The sequence below is a fragment of the Alnus glutinosa genome, chromosome 11, assembly GCF_958979055.1.
Source record: "Alnus glutinosa chromosome 11, dhAlnGlut1.1, whole genome shotgun sequence".
Taxonomy (NCBI): domain Eukaryota; kingdom Viridiplantae; phylum Streptophyta; class Magnoliopsida; order Fagales; family Betulaceae; genus Alnus; species Alnus glutinosa.
Genome location: NC_084896.1, coordinates 19,990,277 through 20,010,958, shown reverse-complemented (window position 1 = coordinate 20,010,958; position 20,682 = coordinate 19,990,277). Strand labels below are relative to the sequence as shown.

The window sequence follows — 20,682 nt, the reverse complement described above, 5'->3', positions numbered from 1 at the left end:
AACTGTTCAACCGTTGAAGTCTAACTGAAGATGAGTTCCAGTTAAGGAATCAATAGAAGAACTCTCCAGACGAGTTTGGGAGAGAGACAGACAAATAGGTGCTTGTAGAATTTAAGAGAATGATTGCTGCAAAGGGTTGTGAGTATGTACTTCTTATAATTAGTCATTTCTTTTGATGTTTGATTTCCTGGATTTGATTGTCCCGAAATGATTTTTCTCTTTGCTAAAAAAGTTTTCATTTCATAACTAAATATCTGTGTTAATTCTTTTTACTGCTTTACATATTTAGTTGAGGCTACTTAGGAGTCTAAATTTATTTTCAGGACCAAAAAAGGCCCACTGCAAGGGAATAGACTTGGAAATTTTCCTACCGATCGTGTTTCTATTTGTATTGCTTTTTTTCTTTTTCTTTTTTCTTTTTTTTTTTTTCGTTTGGGTTTTATGTTTACAGAGCTCACCTGTTCAATTTGATTTTTCTTATTTGAGATATGATTCTCCACCACCTAAATATACAATTTTTCACCACATTATCTATGTGGTAATGTGGTCTCCCACTATCTTTAGAGTTTTTTTTTTAAAAAAAAATAAAATAAAATAAAGTGGGGGACCACCTTGCCACGTACATAGACAAGGTGGTGAAAAATTATATATTTAAGAGATAGAGAATCATATCTCTTAGTGTTTTTCTTGTCCATATGTTAAAAATAAAAATAAATAAATAAATAAAAGACTTGGCAATTTACGTGGACATTTCAATATGAACTGCTTTTGAAAAAAGCTTGGCGTGCTCGTTGGTTTGGAAGAAACGGACAATTGCTTGTCAGTTGTCAAAATAAAGAGGAACTGACATTAATTGACAATCAACTCTATGTTTTTTCCATTGAATTTGATCGTGGAAATTTATATCTATCACATCCCAACTTGTTTCTACATTTGATCGTGGAAATAAAGAGGAACGACTGACCCAGATAAGTTAGGCTACACCTATTCCTTCATCCTTCATTGAATTTGAAGGTATGGGTATGCATGTCTACCTACCAACGCAAATTTATGGGTATGGGTATGCATGTCTATCACATCCAATTGATCAAATTAAAGGTATGGGTATGCAGGTCTACCTACCAACGCAAATTTATGCAGACAAAAATGAATTGTTGTTTTCGCGTACAATACCCTGTTTTATATGGTATGTAACATGTATGAATATGTGATATAGGAGTATCAAAAGTAACAATTTAAGATCTTTTTTTCTTTTTTTCTTTAGATAAATTTAAATTTGTTTTAAGTGTTGTAAAAAAAATTACACGTCTATGTTGTAATTGTTTTAAAGATCTAGATTTAATTTCAAGAGTTTCATGAAAAAAAGAAAATAAGTCAAATTAAATTAGAACTCTAAAAATAATTAGAGCATAAATACTGTTGTGTTTTTTTTTTTTTTAGAGCACTGTAAGCCAATTAAATCCGCTAATGTTTACCGTGTTAGTTTGAAGACGTATAATGGTTGGCTTCTCTCTTATTAAGTACTTCCACTTTATTTTAGCTTTTCATGTTACAATCTGCAATTATTCTGACCCAACTTCTCTCCCAAGTTCAAATCATGACCGAGTCCTGGAGAATTTTCACACGCGCACTCCCTCCCGACTGAATACATAATCTACGACTTAATTGAGTCCCGTTTCAGCCTATCGGTCTCCCTACTCAAACCACAGCTTATATAATCACTTGTTTAGCTCTTCTTATTACAATCTCCAATTTCTTCTCATCAAACCTAACCTTCCTTCCAAGTTCGAATCATGGCTTTCTACAACTTCAAAATCAAACACCTCCAATTTCCAAAGCTCCTAATCCTCTTTTATCTCTTATTAATGTTCACCAGTTTGTTCTCACCACTACGCCCATTTACAAGTGCTTTATCCTTCAACTTCGCAAGTTTCAATTCTTGTGACTACCCTCTAAGCTGTGGCGCAGCTGTCATTTCCAACCAAGCCATCTGACTCACCAGCCCTTCAACCACGAGTGTAGTAGCTCGAGCCACGTATTCCCTTCCTATGCACCTGTGGGACAAGGCATCCGGAAAGCTCACAGATTTCACCACCAATTTTTCGTTTGTAATTGATAATGCAAATGGAAGAAGTTATGGAGATGGGCTTACGTTCTTCCTAGCACCTAATGATTCAAAAATTCCTACTGACACATATGGTGGCGCTTTGGGTCTCGTGAGAGACGGAGAGTTAGTTAACTCGACGAACAACCCTTTTGTCGCAGTGGAGTTTGACATCTATCCAAACAATGCTGAAGGGGAATGGGATCCGCCCAACATCACCGAACATGTAGGTATTGATATAAACTCCATCAAATCTGTTGCTGCTGTCTCATGGCCGGGGGCTTATATTTCTATTACGGAAGGGAGAAATAATACAGCTCGGATTAATTATAATTCTACTTCTCATAATTTGAGTGTTCTCTTCACTGGTCTCGTAAACAATGCTATTGTATGGCAATCCCTTTCTTATAATATCGATTTTAGAAATCACCTACCCGAATGGGTAACTTTTGGATTCTCAGCCGGAGTAGCAGGTTTTCCTACAATGCATAGCATTCGCACATGGAATTTTAGTTCAACTTTGGGAGATATTGTAACCAAACCAAGGAAAAACAACAGGTTGGGATTAGCCATTGGGTTGGGTGTTGGCGGGTCTTTTTTGGTTGGTGGGTTTGCTTTAATTCTGTTTTGCTTGTGGAAGAGGAAAAATAGTTATACAGCAGAGGATCTTGCCTTTGACAGGTGCATGGATGAAGAATTTGAAAGGGGAACAGGATCGAAGAGGTTCTCATTTAAAGAATTGGCTCGTGCCACGAATAATTTCAATGATGAAGAGAAGCTGGGTCAGGGTGGATTTGGTGGGGTTTATAAAGGATTTTTACAAGACTCAAACTCCATCGTTGCTGTTAAGAGGGTGTCAAAACAGTCTAAACAAGGGATAAAAGAGTATGCATCAGAAGTTAAAATTATTAGTCGATTGAGACACAGGAATTTGGTGCAACTCATTGGCTGGTGCCATGAAAGAGGAGAACTCTTACTCATCTATGAGTTCATGCCCAATGGAAGCCTAGATTCACATCTTTTTACAGAAGAAAGCTTATTGATATGGGAAACGAGGTACAAAGTTGCTCAAGGATTGGCGTTAGCGTTAGTTTACTTGCACGAGGAGTGGGAACAATGCGTGGTACACAGGGATATAAAATCGAGCAACATTATGCTTGATTCAAACTTTAATGCTAAGCTTGGAGATTTTGGGCTAGCTAGGCTTGTGGACCATGTGAAAGGGTCACAAACCACTGTTTTGGCAGGAACCATGGGCTACATGGCTCCTGAATGTGTCACAACCGGTAATGCTAGCAAGGAGTCAGATGTCTATAGTTTTGGAATTGTCGCTTTGGAGATTGCTTGTGGAAGAAAACCAATCAAGATCAATGCCCCTCAAGATCAAGTAGTCTTGGTGGAGTGGGTTTGGAAGCTCTATGGAATAGGAAAGGTACTTGATGCAGCTGACCCAAGGCTGAATGGAGATTTTGATGAGCAGCAAATGGAGTGCTTGATGATTGTTGGGCTTTGGTGCTCTCACCCTGATCGAAACCTTAGGCCTTCAATAAGGGAAACAATTCATGTTCTCAATTTTGAGACTCCATTGCCTATTCTCCCATCAGATATGCCGGGGCCAACACATCTTGCTCCAGCAGTGAATAGACAAACAATGTCACTTTCTATTTCCAGTGCTTTTAGTACCAATGAGGGAGGACGGAATCCACATTCAAGCAATAGTCACACCAATTCTTCATTGTCTATGTCATACGATGTAGCTCCTCCATCTGCATCGCTTTTGCATACGTGCTAAATTGGTAAGAGGTACACTTAACTTGAGATTCTTATTGTTTGATTTGGTGTTCAATTTTTTTCCTACGTTATCACCTTTTTGTTTTTCATTTTGCATTTTTGTTTAAGCAACGCTCAAAATGTTTTAGAGTGTAAATGATATACATGTTAATGTGTTTTCTACGTTAAATATAAATTTCGTACATTACATATATAGACAACATAAGAGTCCCACATTGTAAACCTTATGATGGATTGAACATCATAATCATAACAATTTCATATGCTACATATAATAGCCAGCCAATGGTAAGTTGATTGGATCAGTTCCCTCATTGAAATTGTAAATTTTCAAATTCTATGAATTCAGGCCTTTTTGTTATCGGATAATGTAAAAAATGCTACCTATCAAAAATGTGAATTGTTACTAATAAGAATTGAATATATTTTTAACAGGTTCTTGTTACGTCGTAGAAAATTTTTGAACAAAAAATTGTCTTTTAATTTACTAAAGAAGAAGTATCTCTTCAAAAGTGAAGAAAAAACCTTTTAAATTGATTTTTTTTTTTTAAATGCTTTGGTAATATGTCCAAATTTTTAATAGGCATAATTTTTTAATCCGTTCAATGCAAAAAAGGGCATAAATTCATGTAATTTGAAAATTTACTATTTCAATAAAATTGTAAGGAATCTGGATCCAACTTACATGCTGTAAATAAATAATCGGATAAATGCGGTTAAAAATTTCAACGGTAAAGATTTAATTTTATTCAAACGACATGACACATGGGATAAAATAAACAGCGTTTGTTTTAGAAAAATCAAAAGAAAGGAGAAGAGTTAGTTGTTTGTGTATCTTTATGTTTCAACGCTACCTTCATAAGCATAGGAGTAAACGTGTGGGTGTCGGTAAAGAAATGGGCTAACTTTGTGAGCCACGAACTGGGTTAACTACTTCTGTAACGGGTCAGTAAAAGTAGGTTAGTAAATGTAGTGGGTTACTTATCTTTATGCCAGTAGTGGATAATTGAGTCAGTAACTAAGTTAGTGGGCTGTTAGTTATTTTACTTGTCTTTGTTGTATTTAAACGAGCATTTCAGATTAATGAAGTATTCAGAAAATTATTCAAAGGTTCATCTCTTGACCGTGTGTTAGAGTGAAAAGGAGGGATTGACCCCCTTGAAGTGTCAAATTATTGCTTTTATTGTTTTTTATTATTATTTAATTACAAATCCCACCACCAAATATCCAGGCTCATAACACTTGAGGAGTGGGAACAAACTGTAGATCATGTAGACATCAAGGCAAGAAATCTCTTACTGGATTCGGAGTTTAATACGTACCTATAACCAGCTTTATATGATGTGTTTGCCTTTCGTGCTTTGTTGCTGGAAGTGGTATTGCGGTCATGATGACATCTAACTTCTTAAGTGCCTGTTAGAATTAGATCATAGAAAGAAACCAATGAGACCGATGAAAACACAACATAGAACAAGAAGGATCGAGCTCTGTCCTACCATTTTTGTTTTTTTTTTTTTTTGAGATATTGGTATCCCAGTTCACCTTTAACCGAACAGTACATTAGAATATGCTGGTCCACATACAGTGGTAGCATAATCGAGCATAGAGGCTCACCCAAGATACCATGCTCCATCCCTAAAACCACTGTAGGAATGGAGTCTTGAAACGCGGGGTGTGCCTGGATAGCTGGCCCCAAGAAGGAAGTAGTACCCAGCAAGATTCAAACCTTGATTCAGAAGGGAGAAATGCTATATTGTCCCATGCTCTGACCAATTGAGCCACACCGTTGGGGTTAACTCTGTCCTACTTTTCTTAAACATGTTTTCCTGATTAATCACATAACAAGAAAATTCCAGCACAGAAGCTGAAAAATGGCAAATAATCACTAATTTACATTTCTTTTTCTCCTACAGTGGCAGTTATGGAAAGGTAGAATTTGCTGATAGTTATGGAAAGAGTGGGTCATTAGAAACTGAGAAATGGTCCTATGTTCGCACACAATAAAACATGGGAGAACAGAGGGTTCTCTAGCTCCCTTGAATATGTTGAGAGTATTATGGTCAAAATAGAGAAATCAGACCACAATGTTAGAAACTAGAAAGGAGGAGCAGTCTTGATTATCCCCATGTACGTGCTCTTAGTCATTCACACTCCTACTGAATGTTTAATTCTCTGTTTCTGATGTAATCACTAGTCACTAGTTTTCATCATTTGAATTACAAACAGTAGTTAGTTGTAGTTGTAGTTATAATTATCTGTATATTTTGCAACTTAGCCTCTGATGTATAGGCAAACTCTGTTTATCCTAACACGGTTGTAACATATCACCCGCCCACCCCCCCCCCCCCCCCCCCCCCCCCCCCCCCCCCCGCATTGAAGCCAAGCACTACCACCAGTAGCCTCAACCTGAAACCTCGACTTCCAGCCATATTCTTTGTTTCACCACTTCGATCACCAGATTTGGTTAGCTCGCTGGAAAAAATCAATTGGGTGATTTGGGGTGGTTGTAAAGTAATCCTAGAGTCGGTCATTGTACAAGAAAGACCCGTGTAAACTACAGGCCCTTTTTTCTTTTTCTTTCTTTCTTGTTTTTTTTTTTTTTTTTTTTTTTTTTTTTTTTCGTTTATTTATACATTAATCAGAAGACCTATTTCTTTTTTCTTTTTTATTTATTTCTCTGCAACAGTTTTCAATTGGTTTTTAGCTCCAATTTGAAGGGGAAAGATAGTCTTCATTTCAGATTTGGTTAAAATTTCCAATTTTAATTATAAATTACCCCGCCAATTAAAGTTTGGCATGCCGGAGAAAGCCGTGATCCATGAGTTTCCTCTGTTAATCGTTCAATATTGCACCGCATTTTTTGTGCACAGTAGTTAGTGGAACGGGTCACTTCAACTACTAAAATTAACGACCTCAACTTCAATGGAGGCTAAAGGAAGGGCCCTGCGAACAGCATAGCGTCCAAGTTATTGTAAAGTTTCACACATAAAAAATACAAGCTTCTTTTTCACAATTCTCTAAACTTTTCTTTTTCTACTCTCTTTACCGATTTTTCTTTTACAATTTTTGACTCTTCATCCTCCAAACACGAGTTGGATATTGTTTTGGCTTTTTCTATTGAAGAAAAACAGTTGTGTGATGAAAGAGGTGCAACATCGCGCCTTAGTTCTGTTCAACGCCGTAGGTTCATCCAGCGTAATTCTTTGGAAGGCCACCAACGTCTTTTCTTAAACTATTTTGCAGAATTACCAATCTATCTTACTACGAAATTTCGAAGAAGATTTCGAATGCAACGTTCTCTGTTTAATCTTATTCAAATTGCGATAGAAGCTCACGAACCATATTTCGTCCAAAGCAAAAATGTTGCTAAAAAATTCAGACATTCTTCCCTTCAAAAGATAAATGTCACACTTAGGATGCTTGCTTATGAAATATTAGGTGATTTTATGGATGAATATTTGAGGATTGCTGAAAATACTGCAACACAGTGTTTACAATATTTTGTTCAATCAGTATTTTCAATTTATTCTGACAAGTACTTGAGGTCACCAAACAGCAATAACATATCTAGATTGCTAGAGGTGAATGCAAGACGTGGATTTCGAGGGATGTTAGGGAGCATCGATTGTATGCATTGGAAATGGAAGAATTGTCCAAGAGCATGGGCTGGTTTATTTTTTGTCATATTCATGAACCAACAATTATTTTGGAAGCTAAGGCGTCATACGATCTTTGGATATGGCACGCATATTTTGGGTTGCCAAAATCTCATAAGGATATCAACGTGCTAGAACATTCTTCTTTATTTATCGAGTTTGCTGGAGGGCCTGCTCCTCGAGTGAACTACTCAATCAACAGTAATGACTACACAATGGGATATCATCTCGCTGATGGTATATATCCTTTATGGTCAATATTTGTAAAAACAATTCATGCTCCGCCAGAAAATAAGAGAAAACATTTTGCAAAAACTCAAGAATTAGCAAGGAAAGATGTAGAACGTGTATTTGGAGTGCTTCAAACACGATTTGCAATTGTGTGAGGACTTGAGCGTTCTTTTGATCATGAAATGCTTAAAAACATCATGATAATGTGCATAATATTGCATAACATGATTGTTGAAGATGAGCGACATCTATACCTTGGAGCAGATGATTTTGTATACGATCAAATGGATGAAAGTCTTTACGAACCAGTGCCACACACTACGAATCAACAACTTATGGACTTCATTGAACGTCATCATCGCATTAGAGATAGAGGGACTCATTCTGAGCTGCAAGCGGACCTCATTGAGCATTTATTCTGATATGAAGCGAAGAAGACCTACGGGACTCTGTTTGAAGCAGAAACAAGAAACTGAGGTATACATTTAGGCATTTTCAAGGGTTTTTTTTTTTTTTTTTTGGTCCTCTTGTCATCATCTGATAAGTGCACTTTCAAGAAGCTTATACAAATATAAAAAACTAAAGAAATGAAAACTCAGCTCCATCACAAACCAATAAATAGCTCAACAGTTACAGAAAAAAAGGGGGAAAAAAATAATTTGACAGAAAAAGCAAATAATAGCATAAACACACTATACTTCGCAAGTGCCACTATTCAGCAATCAAAAGCATGTATCAGGCTTCATTTCATTTGCAAGTGCTAAAATTCAAACTACCAATAAATCCAATGCAAATTAATCTTCCAAACGTAGTTCACAGTTCCTCTTCAAGCAAGTGGGCAGGTCTACCTAACTCAATCTAAAGGCTTGAAATGAACAGCTCTAAATCCTCATTTCCCGTCACTGCTCGTCCAACCCAGAAAACCCAAAACAAATGTAAAATCAAAACCACGCTAGAACTCAAAGATCGGCCACATAAATCATCCAGTTGCTAAAAATCACATAAACCACGTTAGAACCCAAAATTCATCCTTCAATCAGCTCCTAAACAAAACTAATTACAATAATTTAATCAAACATTAATCGGGAAAAAGAGAATAACTCACGTTTACGCCCGATAGCCCAGACGTTGAGGTCTTATGCTTCAACTACCCATCATCCAATCTTCCAAAGCACCAAATACCAAGATTCCTACATCAAAACAGAGAAGAGAGACCATAGAGAGTGAGAAATCAGTAACGAGCGAGAGAGAGAGAATAGGAGAGAGAGAGAGAGAGAGAGAGAGAGAGAGAGAGAGAGAGAGAAGGTGGGGAATGAAAATGAGCTCAAAACTTCAGATGAATCAGATAGAGACAGAGAGACGCAGAGAGGAGAAAAACGAAGCGGGAAAGAAGATGAAGGAAAGGGAAAGGTGGAGGGAAAGGAAAACAAAGGTGAAAAAGCAACGCCCATTTTCGCCCCTGTAGCGTTAGTCGTGCAACGCTGCAAGTAGCATTGCACTATTTACAAAATTAGAGAAAATGTACTCTAGAGATAGAATACATAAACTGGTGGAGTATCTTTTTAGTATTTTTATTATTTATTGTAACTTAAAGTTACAAATACATAAGTCATTGAGTTTGTTCTTATAGTACTTCCACTTTATTTTAGCTTTTCATGTTACAAGCTCCAGTTTTTCTCACCCAACCTCCCTTCCAAGTTCATATCATGACGTAGCGGAAGACTAAGGTAACTAATCAAAGAACAGCGTCTTCGATTCTGCAAGGAGAAGCGTCTTCGTCTTCTACCCCAAAAGATAAAACAAGCCCGCAGGCTAAAAGAAAGATAAAACTCCGCAGAGTATTTGAGAGATAATTCTCTGATTTTATAACAATTCAATTGATTCTGAGTTTTACATAATAAGCAAGCCTATTTATAAAAGAGAAATACTTGTGGAAAAAGTAAACCTATCCCTAGTAGTAAAAGTAAACCTTTTCTAATAGCAATAGTAAACCTTATTCTAGTAGTAAAAGTAAAACTTATTCTAAAAGGAAAAGAAATAAAACAAATCCAATCCTAGTAAGGAAAGAAATAAAGCTACTAGCAAATCTAGTCCTAGTAAAGAAAAAAACATAAAGTCTTGGCTTGACGATCAAGTTTTTCCTTTTGTACTTCCATTATCTGCGAATATATATGCGTCTAATTAAACGGTGCTGCTTCAGTATTATTTTGAACACCTTTTTTATTTTCGTTTTCATCGAAAATATTAATAAATTCCGTCGTACATCATATCATGACCAAGTCCTGGAGAATTTTCTCACACGCACTCCCCCCGTTTCAGCCTATCGGTCTCCCTGTACAAACCTGCTCATATAATCAGTTTTTAGCTTTTCTTATTACAATCTGCAATTTCTTCTCATCAAATCCAACCTTCCTTCCAAGTTCCAATCATGGCTTGTTACAGCTACAAAATCAAACATTTCCCATTTCCAAAGCCCCTAATCCTCTTTTATCTCTTCACCGATTTCTTCTCACCACTACGCCCATTTACGAGTGCTTTATCCTTCAACTTCACCAGTTTTGATTCTTGCGACTCCCCTCTAAGATGTGAGAGAGCTTTCGCTGAATACGAAGTCATCCAACTCACCGACAAATAGGTATAATTTTTTAAGTCATTCGATGGAAAAAAATTATATAAATTCACATAATTTGAAAATCTACAATTTCAAAATATTTGTTAAGGATTCCTGATTCCGGCTTGTATGCTGTAAATAAATAACCTGACATCTGCTGTTAAACATTTCAACGGTCAAGATTTGCTTTTATTCAGACGACATGACGCGCGGGACAAAATAAACAGCGTTTGTTTTAGAAAAATCAGAAGAAAGACGAAGAGTTTGTTGTTTGAGGGTCTGAGCATATACTGTTCGCATTGAGTAAGCCCCATGGCCCCAACTGAAGCGGACTTGAAGAATGGAAGCTTGGAGAGGTACCTCTTTGATGAGCCTAAAGCAATCCTGATCTGGGCGCAAAGGTTCAGCATCATCAAAGGTGTGGCATAAGGGCTTTTATATTTACATGAGGAGTGGGAGCAAACTGTAGTTCACAGAGATATCAAGGCATGCAGGAAATCTCTTATAGGATTTGGAGTTTAATGCCCACAACCAGCTATGATGTGTTTGCCTTTCGTGCTTTGTTGCTAGAGTGGTGTTGCGGTGATGACAACTAATTTCTTAAGTGCCTGACTGCCTGTTAGATCATAGAAACAACCAATGAGACTGATGAAAACACAACCTCGAACATGAAGGATCGAACTCTGTGCTACTTTTCCTAAATATATTTTACTGATTAATCACATAACAAGAAAATTCAAGCATAGAAGCTGGGAAATGGCAGATAATCACTACTTTACATATCTTTTTCTCCCACAATGGCAGTTATGGAAAGGTAGAATTGGCTGACAGTTATGGAAAGAGTGGGTTATTAGAAGCTGAGAAATGGTCCTCTGTTCGCACACAATAAAACAGGGGACAACAGAGGGTTCCCTAGCTTCCTTGTCGTGGGTGATTCCGTAGTTGAAGTTTTACGTACCTCTACTCTTATAAATCTTATATCAAAATGAATTCACACCGGACATCCATCCTTCAAAGAAAAAGTTATTTTATTGCAAACCTACTAAGAACAAAATTCTCTCCTTGAATATGTTGATAGTATTATGGTCAAAATAGAGAAATCAGACCACAATGTTAGAAACTAGAAAGCAGGAGCAGTCTTGATTATCCACATGTACGTGATCTTAGTCATTCACACTCCTACTGAATGTTTAATTCTCTGTTTCTGTTGTAATCACTAGTCACTAGTTGTCATCATTTGAATTACAAACAGTAGTTAGTTGTAGTTATAATTAATAAAAGATAGCAAGGTTTCCATATCTCAATAATCCAATCTGATTTCGTCCTATTCCTTTCAGCTGATTTCTTCTTGCAACTGCTTCGATATCCCTACTCCGTAGCAGTAACCTTGAATCAAAACAATGATTAAACGCTGTAATGCAACAAAAACGTGATTCGCGCACACACTCAAAAACTTTCTAAATTAAATTAAGCTTCCTTTTTTTTGACAATACTTGGTGCATAATCATGCACTTATTCATGGTCCCGTTGAATAACTTTCAAAACGTTACTCCCACTTGACCCAATGGCAATTGGTGCCGTGCGCCCACCATTAAATGCTACACCTAAGATTTGTCTGGATCATTAAATTTCAACATAGTGATTTAGCATAAATATTTCAAAATAGCGATTCAGCACTCGATCTTTTGATTGCATCACCTCTTTAATTTTCTCCTATTTCGATCTCTCTCTACAGAAGTTAAACTCTGTTTAGGCAAACTCTGTTTCTCCTGATACTGTTGTAACATATTACCCCTAGTGCTTGCCACCAGTAGCCTCTACCTGAAAGCTCGCTGGAAAAAATCAATTGGGTGATTTCGGGTGGTTGTAAATAAGTAATCCTAGAGTCGGTCATTAGACAAGAAAGACCCATGTAGACTACGGGCCCTTTTTTCTTTTTCATTCTTTCTTGTTTTTTTTCGTTTATTTCTTCATTAATCAGAAGACCTATTTCTTTTTTTTTTTATTTAATTTAATTTGCTGTGCTATCTTTTATTTATTTCTCTGCAACAGTTTTCAATTGGTTTTTAGCTCCAATTTCAATTGAAATAAATGGCATTAATTTTAAGTTTGTGCATTTAACCGCGTATATAAAGTTAATATTGACACGTTTTTTAAAATTGATTCATTTAATGGTATACATAATGTGCAAGAGAGATTTGCTATGTGTAATGATCTGCGACAATTCGATTGTTCCTGATTTCTCTTTTGACAAATAAGGTCCGAATCTCTAAATTTCATAATTAAAAGCATAAGTTTTGGTGAGCTCACCCTGATCTCAAACTTTGGCCTTCACTAAGGCAAAAATTTATTGTTTCCAATTTTGAAGCCCCATTGACTATTTATTAGTGAATAGACATGCAATGTAACTCTTTATGTCCGATGTTGCTTCTGACTTTGAGGAAGGACCAAACCATTATTGAAGCAATAGTTTGTAACCCACAACAAAATCCCCCCATATTACAAAAACTATAATAATGTTAAAAAAAAAAAAAAATGAGAAAGTATGCAACGATGTGATATTAGAACTTTTAACCGCACTAAAGGTAAATAAGTAAGTGACTAAAATTAAGTAAAACTGAATAACCATGATAAATAATAATAATAATAAATTTAAAAAAAAAAAAAAAAAAAAAAAAAAAAAAAAAAATTGAATGGCTATATACATCTCATTTTAGTGCTGTTTGGTGTACTATATACACTCACCTTTTTTTGCCTATTGCGTGAATATACAATGATGGTTTTATAACCAGGGGTGGAACCACTTGTGCCTCGGGGCTGACCACCCCCTCAAGCCCCAAGGTAATTCCCAAAAAAAAAATTCTTAAAAAAAAAAAAGAAAAAGAAAGAAAACTAAATTTTATCCCTATTTTTTTTTTTTTTTTTTTTCAATTTAGCCCCCCAAATCTCAAATCCTAATTCCGCCCCTGTTTCTAACCACCATAAAGAAGTTAAAATTAGCAAACGGTCAAAAGATCAAAGCATAAAATACTAGAAAGCTTGATAATGTCCAACGGTCATAACCATAAAACGGGTTAAAGCAAGTTAATTTTCCTTTTAAGGCACATGACCATAAAGTCAAACGGTAATCAAAGCAATTAGAGCATTCTTAGCAGCTTCCATTTCCTTCCCATTCATTTTCCCTAAATATAGAGAACAAAACTACATTTTACTTCCCTGTAAAAAAATACCCCACAATAGCTTCCCTTTACCTTTTCCTATATCAATTAAATATTATTTCCTTACTTTTTATTTATACTTTTTTATTCTTTATTATTTTATCATTACTTTTCACTGTTTTCAAATATCACATGCAAGACTTATTAAAGTCTGTATCTGACAAGCACATGCCTTTATTGGGGAAGAACAGAGTAAGGGGAAGAACTTTCGCAATGGACCTACTTCAACTGATTCAAGTGCTTCAATCTCTCTCTCTCTCTCTCTCTCGGCTTGAACAGCACGCTCATCATCTCTCTCAATCTCGTTCTTTGTCTCTCTCTCTTCAATACCATCTCTTTTGCAAACGCCGTGCAAAAAAAGATGAGAGTTTTGTGGGAATGCTCTGAAGATTTTTCTGGAAGAAGAGCAGAAATGAGAGGAACGTAGCGTGTAGAAGAGGAGAAACGTGTATGGAGAGTTGTGCTAGGAGAGAGAGTCATTTTTTTTTAATTATAAAATAATGCTTGGAAACAGATAATTTTAGGGAAGCTGATGTGGGATGGTTTTTATGACTTTTTTAAAATTTTGGCCGAAAGACCCAAAAGAGGGGAAGTGAGTGGTTCTTTCTATTTTTTGTTTTAAAGAAAAGGAGCTGTTGTCCATAGGAAAAACAGAGAGTTTAAGAGGGATATAAGAGAGCGTTGACGTTCTTCTTGTGCTGATTGGCCGAGTGGGTGAAAGTTAGGGAGTAAGAGTTTCTGCTGCTGCTATTTGGGTCTTGCTACCGTGAAGACAGAGAGGGTTGAGACATAGTTTCTGCAACCTGTTTGCTGTAGGGAGAGCAGAAGAGGAAATGGAGTGGATATTCTTTTCTTCTTTGCTTTGCTGTTTTAAAAGAAAGGGTGGCCTCCTGTTTTTCTGCAAACGGAAAAAGAGAAGAGGAAAAGAAAGTTTAAGAGAACTTTCCCTTTTCCTTTTTCTGTTACAAACCGAAGCAGAGAAAGAGTGGGGATTTCTTTGAGAGTTCTTCTCTACTGCAACCGAGAGAGAAAAAAACAGTGAGTTTTGAGAGATTGATCTTGCTGAAATTAAAAGAGAAACAGAAGGACCACAAGGACCCTTTTCCTGCAATTCTTAAAATTTAAGAAACAAGTCCCCAATAAAGAAACTGCTATGAATGCTCTTATGATTTTAAACCCCATGACCATTTGTTAAAGACAATGTAGAAATGGGGTAAAAACTGTTGAGAAATGACTCCTGCACAACAGTTGTGTAATTGTTGCACAATTGTTGTGCAGGGTCTTAGAGATATGGGGTAGGTTCTACCACATTGGTTCCACGTGGAATCCACCCCATATCTCTAGAGTGGTACACAACTGTTGTGCACCAATCACTCTTCAAAAATGTTATGGATGAGAGATGAATTCCAAGAAATGGAATTATCTTCAATGAGATCCGAAACATCGAGATTAGGAGGGGGAGAAAAGGAAGTGTTTGGGTAGGGCTTAAAACCATTTAAAGTTCGAACCCAACGGGAATACCAAATGTTGAGACCTAAACCTCACAGTCCTATTTTTGAGAATTCCCTTCCAAAGTCAAGTGGAACCAATTATTTGATCCGATGGTCATAATTAAGTATATGTTAAAATAGCAATTTATTACTGTTAGATTGCTAATCGTTTTTATTAAAAAAACAAAAACAAAAAAGAAAAGAAAATTTTTATATATATATATATATATATATATATATATATATATATATATATATATATATATATATATATATATATATATAATAAGAGTTATTTATGTGTAGATGGTTAGTTTTTTTTTTTTTTTTTTTTTTTTTTTTTACATGTCCACATAAGAGGGGGGATTCGAACTAGTGACCTCCACTTCTTTAGGCGTAGTCCTCAGCCAATTGAGCTATCCCTTAAAGATGATGGTTAGTTTTTCTAACACTTTGAATTGAACATTTATCTTTTTCACTGGTCCTGGAGAAGTTTTTCCCACGCAATCGATCTCCCTACTCAAACCACAGCTTATATAATCACTTTTTTAGCTCTTCTTATTACAATCTCCAATTTCTTCTCATCAAACCCAACCTTCCTTCCAAGTTCCAATCAGGGCTTTCTACATCTTCAAAATCAAATGCCTCCCATTTTCAAAGCCCCTAATCCTCTTTTATCTCTCATTTCCGGATGCCCTGTCCCACAGGTACATTGTTTTATGCTTAATGTACCTAGATTGTACGCTACTGGATTGGGTAATGTAAGTGTCTTTTGACATGAAGTTATCACATCTGGCAATGCTGTTTCTTTGTACATTAATTTGAGCCACCATTGTTTTATGCTTGATGTACCTAGACTGTACGCTACTGGATTGGGTAATGTAAGTGTCTTTTGACATGAAGTTATCACATCTGGCAATGCTGTTTCTTTGTACATTTGAGCCACAAATACAATAGTTTTATAGTAGGTGAGAAGATATATAGTTGTTTCCAAGGTGGGATGACTGGAACTTCTATATGTGTTTGCAGCTACGTGATGAGTCACAAATATTGTATATTTGGACCCTCAATTTACATTAGTTAAACCTTTAGTTTTGTTATTTTTCTAATGTTTTTGTTTAGTTTTTGTGTTTAAGTGTTTTGCAGGCGATCGAGAGAAAATGATGATTTTTATGTGGAATTGCAAAGAAATGGGATTAAGGTCCAATGACATGTGACTTAGGGCAGCACAATTTCAACTATGTCATGGAATTCCACATAACGGTGTCTATGTGAAAATTGCAAATTTGAAAAGAATTATATTTTGTGTGTTGTCTAGTGGAAAATACACATGCATCATAGGTGGACAAAGTGGGACATATGTCTCCAAGGAAATTTCTAGCTCTACACGTAATTCACCATGCAAAGCTGGCAGCAAGGGACTTGGAGTTGATTTTGTTTCCCTATTCTTGAAGGCACGTGGTGCAGCACAAGAGAGGATTTTCTTTCCTTAGCAAACTTGGACAGCACTAAATTTCAGTACTCTCCATGCATGCACACATGAAAGAGGACCGACACTTGACTCCACAGCTAGGCAATAGCCACGAATTTCCCCAAAACCTGGCAGCGTGAATATGAGGGACTAAGAGACACGGTTTTCTCCAAGGCAGCACCGAATCTTCATGGCTTCTCCATTATTTTCCAAAACTGAGCATGCCCCTCTGCAGGAGAATCTCGGCTGCACCTGACCACTCTCCACGCCACCTGCACCATCACGGCATCACCAACCAGTCGGCCAGCAGGAGCAGCACGCCAAGGACAGCAATGCACGTGCTGGACAGCAGCTCTTCCCAAGGCCTGCAGCAGCTCCAAGCTTCCTCCATGCCGGGCAGCACCTCCACGTCACCTAGCACTAACCGGACAGCATGGGGATCACATGGGCAGCAGAGCTCCACATCATGAGCAGCACTTCTCCACGCCTGGCAGCACCAATCCACGCCAGACAGCGCCTGTCCACCATGAACAGCAGCATGGGCTGCACAGCCTGCACCGGAACAGCAGCATTGGCTGCAACATTCTTCCACGCCCAAGCCCAACCAGCAGCTCCCATGCCATCACAGCAGCTGGGCAGCACGTGTGAGAACAGCCTTTTCATCTCCAAAGCTGGACACGCATGAGATCACCTCACCAACAGCATCACTCGGCCAGCAACTCCAAGGCAGCAAACACAGCCACCTGCAGCAGCACTTAGTGATGGGCAGCAACTTCTCTCCCACTTCCAAGACCTGCTGGCCGCATCCACTAATACAATAATCACTCCACTCTTGTCTCCCATCAAACATCCAAGCCTTCCACTAACCATTCCCCACTCAACCATAAAATAATCACTCATCATTACTCCCCACTCACCATTTAATCATCTCTCTTCATGCGTGAAATTCCAAGCTGGGCAACACCAATTTCCCTATAAATATGGCGCTTCTCTCTTGTAAAAGGGGGGGGGGGGGGAGTGAGAGGAGAGGCGTGAGCCTCTTTGTACATAACTTAGCTTCTCTCCTTCTTGCTTAGTTTATTTTCTTTCCTTTTGTAACTCTTTGATTTTTATGCTTTTAATTCAATGTTTTAAGTTGTAGTTATTTTTTCCATGAGTAGCTAATTTCTCAACTAAGGTTGAGGATGAAACCTCACCTTTGAAGAGCAATTATATTTTTATGCGAGTGTATACCATCCGATTTAATTAGATTTAATATTTCCAATATTCTACTTCTTTTCAATTGTTGAGACGAATAATTGGGTATCTCTTGTGATTTCCGGATACAAGTGATGATTTGAGAATAGTCTCATTTAATTGATTGCTTGGATTTTTCGTTTATCAAAATATTGGATATTCATTGTGTTTCGTTCTACGGATACATTTGATGATTTGGTTAAAAACCGGATATCTTTTGTGATTTGTGCAAAAGAACGGATTCATTGAATGATTTAATTAATTTTTGAAGCATAGTAAAATACACAAAAGATTTGTAAAGTGACAACTTCGGATGTGTATTTACAAACTTGAGAATATGTTGTTGTGATTAGGTGGGTGTGGATTCTAAAACCTTAGTACATTTCTCTTTTCTTTTCCCTTTATTTTATTTTATTTTTCGATTATTCACCAAATTCGGAACTAGGTTAAAATAGAATTAGTTTAAATAGAAATTAATTTTTGCAACACAATTCCCTGTGGGATCGACCTCGCACTTGCACATACACTATATTGCAAACGATTCGTGCGCTTGCGAGTATTAAAATTTGTACATCACTACGTAGTATGCTTTAAATGTTTTCTATTAGTCAGTATTTGCTAAATCAGCTATGGGGATTTTCAAACAAAAGTTTATAAATTGGTAGCTGTTATAGTGTACACGAGACTAAAAATGAAAAGTTGGTTCTTTGTGAAAACTCAGTGAATAGTATACCTCTGAGGTCTTAGTGTATTATTTATGCTAAGACGGTGGGCTCATAATGCCACCTATACGGATGTGGCAAACCCCCACAACCGTATAGATGTAGTTTCTTTGGCTGCAGGTATTCTGGTCGTAGTTGATGATGTTGTAGAAGTATACTTGAGATATTATGACTGAACCTCGCCGCGACGGTTGTAATTGTCAGACCATGGGTTGTCCACTATTCTATTGGTTTGTTCATGGCTTGTAACGTTTGTGTCACTTGTTATTGTATAAAGCCATTTATGTTATGTATTTATTATGAGAAAAGACTTAAACAGATAGATGTAATATGGCTCTTTGTTTATGATTATTTGTAATAGAGGTTTATGTTATGATTTCCGCATGTAATATGGCTCTTTGTTTATGATTATTTGTAATAGAGGTTTATGTTATGATTTCCGCTATTTAGGTTTATGTTTTCCGCTGCATCGATGGATAGATGTTATACTCTGATTATCAGGTACATATTATGGGGTATGTACATATGTTGGCTTTGCGACATATCGTCGTGCCACTGTGAAGATCCGTTTATATTTTAAAGGATTAATGATTATGAAATGTTTTGTATAAAAAAAAAAAAAGTCGTCACAGCAAATGGTATCAGAGCAGTTAGCTCTAGGGTTTGTTAGAGAAGCGGAAATCTAGGTTTGTGTTAGAGTCTAGGATAACAAATGAGCCCTAGGAATTTAAAAGCTTCAACAAAAACAAAAGATTTAAATTAAGATCTCTGTGTGCATTGCATAATTATTGTAATACATATGTTCGGATCTGTGTTGTCTATGTAGCATAGCTCGTGGTAGACAGGCTATGCCACTTAGACAATCACCTCTTCCTTGTTCAGAAGTGTTGCATGCGTCCTGATAGATTTAAGTGCAACACCTCCCTTTGTCCCATCAGTATGTGGAGTTGTGTAGGTAGGGTACAAATCCTTAGGTTGAACATGCGTGGCCCCTCGTTGGTGATGCTGTAATGGGAAGATCTTAAGTGTTGGGTCACTTAGACTTTTAGAGGAGTCTAGCAAGGTTATGTTAGGCTATATGCGATGTAAGAGAGCTTCTCGTGTGAGTAAACTAATGACCAATCTCTTGAGAGGTAACTACGTATTCTTAAGACGCATCGAAGGAGACTCGAATCTTGAAGAGTACGAGATCAATTCAAGGAAGCTGCCTAACTACAACTATGAGGATGACACCATAGTGAGGAGACGACCATCAACCGAGATAACTACTCAAACGACGAGAGATGCATCCTCTAGGGATTTGACCTCTAGGTACGAGTTAGGATAATAAAATGTTAATTTGAAACAAACTGAACTAGTAAATAACTAAAAATGATAGATTTCAAAATATCTTACTTTAACAAACCATAAGTTAAAGAATGATTTAAGAATAAAGAGTTGAGTAAGATCGTTAATTAAAATTTACGGGCTAAGCCAAAATGTTTTCAAAACACAATTTCAAACACAAGAATTATCTTGGAAGCTTGAAGTTTAAACATGCTTGGTGTAAGACATAAAAATTTAATACAAATGACTCTTAAGTAAAAGAGATAGTTCAAATATGAACTTTCAATAGAGTTGAATGTGTTAAGGAATGTTGTTTGAGATGGGTTCTAGAGTTAGAATGAGCTACTAGATGGCTTACCTTTGAGGAAATAATGGTGTCATAACACATTTTCGGTGGTGAGACCAATATTTAAGGAAAATTTATGTTTTGAAAGTATGGATGATGGTGGAATAATAAAGAATTTACGGAACGGATCGATAAAATGTTGAAGATAAGCCACCAATTATGAATAGGGAGCAAGTTGAGGCATAGAAATGTTTGGTTAAATATGAAAATCTAAATGGTTTACCTATTTGAGGATGGTAGTACCTATGATTTAAAGAGAAATAGATCATAAAACCACATGCAGTTGAGTAAATTTTTGAAAATTGGAGACACATAGTGAGCCCACACTTGACCTTTGGTGTCTTAATAGTCAAAGTTGAGGACAATTGGAGTCGTTCCAATATGATTTTAGGAGTGGATAAGGTAAACGATAGAGGAAATTTGTGTGAAACAACCAAATTATACAAATTAAAGGAAGTTACTTTCCTTTGTGTCGCAATG

At 36.8% G+C, this 20,682-nt stretch overlaps 1 long non-coding RNA gene and 1 pseudogene across 1 annotated transcript; one reads left to right on the top strand and one right to left on the bottom strand.

Annotated features, from left to right (window-relative positions):
• Positions 1-1,528: 1,528 nt before the first annotated feature.
• Positions 1,529-18,903, top strand: LOC133882631 (L-type lectin-domain containing receptor kinase IX.1-like; annotated as a pseudogene).
• On the bottom strand, positions 16,387-16,818 carry LOC133880889 (uncharacterized). Its single transcript, XR_009902456.1, has 2 exons — positions 16,701-16,818; positions 16,387-16,508 (listed from the first exon to the last, which is right to left on the bottom strand). It is a non-coding gene; the product is annotated as an uncharacterized LOC133880889 (long non-coding RNA).
• Positions 18,904-20,682: the final 1,779 nt, after the last annotated feature.